Here is a 7,954-nt window from a genome sequence, read left to right on the forward strand (position 1 = left end):
GCAAGAATACTGGTCGCAGGAGTTCCCATCGTGGCTCAGTGGTTAACGAATCCGACGGGGAACCATGAGGTGGCGGGTTCGATCCCTGGCCTTGCTCAGTGGGTTAAGGATCCGGCGTTGCTGTGAGCTGTGGTGTAGGTTGCAGATGTGGCTGGGATCCCGCGTTGCTGTGGTTCTGGCATAGGCCAGCAGCAACAGTTCCGATTGGACCCCTAGCCTGAGAACCTCCATATGCCGCGGGTGCGGCCCTAGAAAAGGCAAAAAAAAAAAAAAAAAAAAAACTGGTTGCAGGGCCCCCAGCGCAGAAGCCCTTTTTTCTGTCCCCAGGGAGCTTGTGGCACTATTTTTATGAAGCAATCAGAGAGCACGAGGGTGGGATAGCAGGCAGAGCGCACCGCAGAACCAGTGAGTAGGCAGGAAATAAGCATCGTGGTCCCAAGAGATGGCAGAACCCGGATGGTGGAAGAGTGCAGAAGGAGTTAAGTGGCTTTTGGGGTGGGTGGGTGGCCTCCGCTCATCTTTGCGGGAGACAGCAACGAACCACATCCCAGGGGTCTGAAGGGCTCTGAGGACCCTGGCTTTTATCCTCAAGGAGTTCAGAGTTTTGCTTCATGGAAAGAATTTTGGAGACTCCCCGAATTAAAGGTGTAACAGTAGTAATCAATGATACTTCCCACCTTCTCTATCCGATAGTTGAGAGAATACAAAAGAATTTTGAGACACAGTTCCTTGAGGCCAAGTCCCAAGAGCCAGTGGTCGCGGTAGCCGGCTAGGCGTGATCGGAACCAGAGGAATTGCTTGGCTTTACGCTGGTGTGCCAGGCGTGCAGAGTTGGCCTGTGAGTGTCCTTGTAGCCGCTTCCTCAAGCCTCCGGGGAAAGCCATAGTCCCCAGGGCGTGTCCTTCTTGGGTCCCTCCTGCAAGTTCCTGACTCTTGCTTCTTCCGCTTTATCATACAGGCATTTCTCCCGCACCAAGTGTGAAAAGAAAAAGGTGGAGGAGTCTCTCTTTAATCTAAGTCTGGAGACAGGAGAATTGGGTGAACCTCTCAGGTGTCCACAGAGCAAAGCATCATCCCGCTGCAGTGTCTCGTTACCTTGTGGATGAGAGGAGAAAGTATAACCTCTGTTGTCCCATAGAAATGAAAGGCCAGGGAGAATTTGACAGGTACCGGAAATTCCCAGAGGCGTAAGCCAAAGATAAGAAAAGCGTCCTGTTCTCCACCGCTTCTTCTTGATTGCTCAGATCTGAGAAAGTCGAGGCCCAAACCCAGCCCAGAAGCCTAAGGAGAGAGTGAGGAACAGGAGCACCAACTGTGCCTGTCTTATGTTTTCATGTTCAAGAAGGGCAGGGAGGAGTTCCTGTCGTGGCGCAGTGGTTAACGAATCCGACTGGGAACCATGAGGTTGTGGGTTCGATCCCTGGCCTTGCTCAGTGGGTGAAGGATCCGGCATGGCCGTGAGCTGTGGTGTAGGTCGCAGACACGGCTCAGATCCCGTGTTGCTGTGGCGCCGGTGTAGGGCTGCGGCTACAGCTCTGATTAGACCCCTAGCCTGGGAACCTCCATATGCCTCGGGAGCGGCCCTAGAAATGGCAAAAAGACAGAAAAAAAAAAAAGAAGAAGAAGAAGGGCAGGGAGTTTGACTATAGTCCTACTACCGATGAATGACAAAATTGAGAACGCAGGACATCCTGCTCCCGGATTCAAGCCTGGAGACAAGTATCAGATCAAGGTTGAGTGTGGCTGCTTGGGGGTGGAGGAGGGGCCTCTAAGTGCCCATCTGAGCCAATGAAATGTACCCCAAAGAGGCAGAAAATTATCCAGCACAGAGAAAATCAAGTTTGCAGAGAGAAATAGTAAAAATATAGAACAGAGGGGTGCCCGTTGTGGCTCTGCAGGTTAAAAACCCGACTAATATCCATGAGGACAAGGGTTCAATCCCTGGCCTCATTCAGTGAGTTAAGGATCCAGCATTGCTGGAAGCTGCGGTGTAGGTCACAGACACGCAGCTCAGATCTGGTGTTGCTGTGGCCGTGGTGTAGACTGCAGCTGCATCTCTGGTTCAACCCCTAGCCTGGGAACTTCCATATGTCACAGATGCAGCCCTAAAAAGAAAAAAAAAAAGGAGAATAGAAAACAAATCATCAAAAATTCAGACAAGGAAAAAGGAGAAATGACAATGTGAAGGTAAATATAAGCATAACAAGCAAAGTAAGGTATAGAATTTTAAAAAATAGAATAAGGAGTCCCCATCGTGGTGCAGTGGAAACAAATCCGACTAGAAACCATGAGGTTGTGGGTTCGATCCCTGGCCTCGCTCAGTGGGTTAAGGATCCTGCATTGCTGTGGCTGTGGTGTAGGTTGGCGACTACAGCTCCAATTCAACCCCTAGTCAGGGAACCTCCATGTGCTGAGGGTGTGGCCCTAAAAAGCAAAAAGAATAAGAAATATAATAGAAAAAATCAGCAAAAACTTGGAAAAAGGAGGAACCACAATGTTAAGATAAATGTAAGCATCATAAGCAAAGTAAGGAATTTGATCAGGGAATCCATCATTATCAAATAAATGAGAATGGATTGACTTTTCTACCTTCACAAAACAGTCAGATGTATTTAGAAAAGCAAAACCTGGGTATGTGCTGTTGCGGAAACTGATCTAAAAACTCACTAAAAAGAAAAAAAAAAAAAACAGGGAGTTCCTGTCGTGGCGCAGTGGTTAACGAATCCGACTAGGAACCATGAGGTTGTGGTTAACCCACTGCCCTTGCTTAGTGGGTTAAGGATCCGGCGTTGCCGTGAGCTGTGGTGTAGGTCTCAGACTCGGCTCGGATCCCACGTTGCTGTGGCTCTGGCGTAGGCTGGCAGCTATAGCTCTGATTAGACCCCTAGCCTGGGAACATCCCATATGCCGCGGGAGCGGCCCAAGAAATGGTAAAAAGACAAAAAAAAAAAAAAAAAGCTAAAAACAAAGGGGTGGCAAAGAGAAAATAGGCAAATGCAAACAAAAAAAAGGGGTAAGAATTGCACACAACAGAATATTCTGTAATGACAAATGACTCTTTTATAATATAGTGGTGATAAATCCCATGCCTCCATTACCAGAAGCACTAAAAATCAATCAAAACATACAAAAGTCAATACTTGGCCAAATAATAATTATTGTTAATTTGTAATCATTGGTGATTACATAATATTAATACTACTATGAATCAGCTTAAATAAGTAGCAGTTTTGTAGTCTATATTTCATTATCATAACCCATTTAAGGACAATTAAAGTGTGGCTATAAACATTATAATTGCACAGAAATTAAGAAACACAACTCTATACATGCTTAGATCCAAGAGGAAAATTAAAGAATATGCAAACTGTCTAGAAAGCAACAGAAAGCACACATTACACGTGAACCTATAACATACAGCAGAAGTTGTACACAGAGGGAAATGCATGGCTTTAAAGGCCTTCGGTGGAAAAGTGTACCAGAAGGATGCAGCTGATAGAGGCTGAAAGCTGTAAAATAGAAAACAATAAAGTCATAGAAGGGATAAATAAATCCAAAAAAGGTGGATTTTTCCAAACACTAATAAAATAGAAAAATCACCCTGAATAAGAAAGGAAAGAGCAAAAATAAACACTCTAAGGAACAGGAAGGCGACAACCACAACTAACAGAGAGAAAAGAATTAATACTTAATGGCAACACATCTAAAAATTTCAAGGAATCAGACCATTTCTGAAACTGGTGAGGTGTACAAAATCAGAATAAACTGACTACCACAAAAGATATTGAAAAAGTAATTAAAGATCTAATATTGAAATATGGGCAAGGTACAAATGGGTTTACAAATGAGTTTTCCCTAACTGATAATTTCAATGCTATTTAAATTATTTAAGATGATAGAAAAATAAGGAAAGCCCTACTGTTTTGTAAAGTTAACATAGCTTTGATGTCAAAACCCAATATAGAAATAAGACAAAAAGATACATCTACAGACTCATGAGCTGGAAATGCAAAAATTCTCAATATGATCTTAGCAAAGAGAATCCAGCAATGTTTCAAGGATGTAATATAATATGACCAAGTAGGATTTATTTCAAGATTGCAAGATAGTTCAACATCAGGAAATCGATCAACATAACCTATTATACTGGCAAACTAAACGAGAAAAAAATTATGATCACAACAGTAGGTGCCCACAAAGTATTTTCAAATATAGCAGCTATTTCTAATCAAACCCGGGAAAGCTGAAACAGAAACAATTACATAACAATATAATAGAGACTATTTACCAAACCCAATAGCAATTATCCTGAGCAGTAAAACACAAAACCTATTTCAATTAAATTAAGACATTTATAAAGGTGCTGTATCACTATTAATATTTAATTTTATCTTAGAGCTTCTAGAGAAAGCAATGAAGTAATAAAATAAATCATGTAAACATTAGGAGGAAAAGACGATGACTACAGTCCTAGAAATTTCAAGATATTCCAGTTTTTTAAAAGACACAGAACAATTTCGGCTGAAATTGGTGTAAAACTTTGATAAGTTGGCTGGATACAAGTTAAATATACAAAAATCAATTTAACTTCTAATAAGTGCTTGATATTGAAAATAGGAAAAAAATATTTAGAGATAAATTATGTAAGAAAAGCATATGATCTATAATAAGCAAATTTAAAATATCATTTAAAACTTTAAATAATATCTGAAAAATCAAACGATCTCACATTCTTAAATGAATAGAGCTAATCATAAAACATCAATGCTCTCAAATTTTATATATACTATATTTAAAACACAATTCTAAAGATAAAACTGTAGCCCACCAGATCCTTAGGGCAGAGATTCCATGCCTGCCTGCTTGCGTCTCTCACAAGTGTCCTATCTTAATAAATCTGTTTCTTGCCCATCAGAAAGAATAAAAATAAAAAATAAAACACAATTCTAAAAATCCTCACAGAATTGCTCATTGTTTAAATAAATCATCAAGTTATATAAGAGAATAAATAATCCCCAGATAGCAATAAAAGTATTAAAAAAGATAATAAAAGTTATCTGTAATACTGAATAGTAAGACTTACTCTAATTCACCTTATTCTCATCGGTGGGGCAAGGGTATAGAAAGAGTCAAGTTAATAAGTGGTACAAAAAAAATAATCCAGAAATAGATCTTGGTATGTGGAAGAATTTAAGTTCATGATAAATGTAATGAGTAGTTTAATTCTCTTGAAAAAGAATAAACTACTTAATATACCATACAAGCACAATCAGCTTTTCAACTAAAGAAAAATAGAAATTGACTTCCCACCTACATTATTTATAAAAATAAATTCCAGATGTGAAACTTAAAAAAACTCTTACAAGAGGTAAACCGTAAAAATGTAGAACTTAAAAAAAAAATTCTTGGAGTTCCCATTGTGGCTCAGCAGAAGCAAATCTGACTAGCATCCATGAGGACGTAGGTTTGATTCCCCAGCCTTGCTCAGTGGGTTAAGGGTCTGGCATTGCTGTGAGCTGTAGCATAGGTCACAGACGAGGCTCGGATCTGGCATTGCTATGGCTATGGTGTAGGCCAGCATCTACAGCTCCAATTCTACCCCTAGCCTGGGAACCTCCATAGGCTGCAGGCCCTAAAAAAAAAAGACCAAAAAAAAATTTTTTTTTTTTTTTTTTGAGTTCCTGTCGTGGCGCAGTGGTTAACGAATCCGACTAGGAACCATGAGGTGCGGGTTCAATCCCTGGCCTTGCTCAGTGGGTTAAGGATCTGGCGTTGCCGTGAGCTGTGGTGTAGGTTGCAGATGCGGCTCGGATCCCATGTTGCTGTGGCTCTGGTGTAGACCGGTGGCTACAGCTCTGATTAGACCCCTAGCCTGGGAACCTCCATATGCCGAGGGGGTGGCCCAAGAAATAGCAACAACAACAATAACAACAACAACAAAAGAAAAAAAAATTTTTTTTAATCTTGTAAGAAAAGCTACACCATTCATCCACAACCTAGGAGCTTTTTATTTATTTTTTCTAAAATCAGAAGCCCAGAATCCATAAAAGAAAATATTTTATTTTATAACATTATAACACTAAAAAAACTTAAACTTTTCATGTGACAAAGAAACAAGTTTAAGACAGTCTAATGATACATTTAGGAGAAAACTTTTGTAACATATAGGATAGAGCTTAACATACACAGAGCTCATGAATTGACAAAGACAACAAACACAACAGATAAATGGGTGCAAGGATAGGCATAGGTGATGTGTGGAAGAGCCAGCCCAAATGGCTCAACAGATGAGCACATGAACACATCCTCAAAATCACAAATAAAGTGGGAAATGAAAATTAAAGCTACACTCATTAGTCTGACAAAATGCAAGGAGCTCTACTACCTAGTGCTCTGAAGAAAAAGGTACTTTTTAAATTGCCGCTGCATAGTCCTGCTAAAAAATGTGGTGTGTGGTCTTTGGGGAAAGCTGGTTCAGCCATCACATCACTGGGATCTTAGGGATATTCTCCATGTCCTTCTCATCAGGATCATTTGAAACTGCCCAACCAGAAGCGCTTTTCCTGCGGCATCTGGAAGTTCCCAGGCTAGGGGTCAAATTGGAGCTGTAGCTGCCAGCCTACACCACAGCCATAGCAACGTCAGATCCAAGCCACATCTGTGACCCAGGCCACAGCTTGCAGCCATGCCGGATGCTTAACCTGCTAAGTGAGGCCGGGGATCAAACCCCATCCTCACGGACACTATGTCAGGTACTTAACAAGCTGAACCACAACGGGAACTCCCCAAAGTGCCTTTTTTCTTTTCTTTTCTTTTTTTTTTTTTTTTTTTTTTGTCTCTTTGCTATTTCTTTGGGCCACTCCTGTGGCATATGGAGGTTCCCAGGCTAGGGGTCAAATCGGAACTGTAGCTGCCAGCCTACGCCAGAGCCACAGCAACGCAGGATCCCAGCCGCGTTTGCGACCTATACCACAGCTCACGGCAACGCCGGATTGTTAACCCACTGAGCAAGGGCTGGGACCGAACCCTCAACCTCATGGTTCCTAGTTGGATTCGTTAACCACTGCGCCACGACGGGAACTCCCCAAAGTGCCTTTTTAATAGCTTTCCCATCGTCTCACATCATCTTCCCTTTCAGAGTCTCATAATACAAAGAAAGGACTGTTACGTTATTTTCTGAGGGTTTTGTACTCTGCCTCCCTCAAACCTAAGGGGATGCTTCCCTTAGAAAGGTGCCTTCCCACCTCCACAATGACACCTACAACGTTATAAAGACCCTTCTGCCAAGATCCTATCACTTCCAGTCTGCCAGTCAATTTTTCTCTGATGGTGAGAATTGATTTCAGAGAAGCTGGACCTCTGGTCTTTTCCTCTGCTTCCTGGGAGATGAAACTGTTGGGCAAGTCGAAAGCAAGTGTTGGAATAGATGCCTCTTTGAGGGTATCCCTCCAAAGGTGGAGGGAATCAGGGAGCACCCCTGGGGAAGGGGCTGGTGACTGCACCAAGCAGCCTGGCTCTCCTGTTGCCCTGGCCACCCCTCCTGCAGGTCTCTGGTTAATTGCTGTGACATTTCAATGGACACTCTCCGAGGAAAGAGCAGGCGAGCCGGCCCCCAGCATCCCAGCTCAGCAATCATCGCTGATTAAAAACTAGTTACAGAGCAATGAAGATGGAATTCTGCATTAAGCAAATGACCCTGTCCGTGGCAAGCCCGGATAGATGGCAGTGATTACGAGAGTGTCACTCACGACGTCGGCAAACATTAATGGCTGTTTGAATTTCTGGGAGATTTACAAGGTAGTGACAGCGTTCGGCTGGTTGGAAATCCAGCGTGGCTTCTTGCCCAGATGTGCCCATGTGTTTACAGGGTCCTGTGGACTCACAGCCTGGCCAGAGTGGCCTCGCTCTGCTGAGCTTTTAGGTGGGTCTCATCCGGATACTCCGACTTGTGTAA

This window comes from Phacochoerus africanus, chromosome 14 (genome assembly GCF_016906955.1).
Source record: "Phacochoerus africanus isolate WHEZ1 chromosome 14, ROS_Pafr_v1, whole genome shotgun sequence".
Taxonomy (NCBI): Eukaryota; Metazoa; Chordata; class Mammalia; order Artiodactyla; family Suidae; genus Phacochoerus; species Phacochoerus africanus.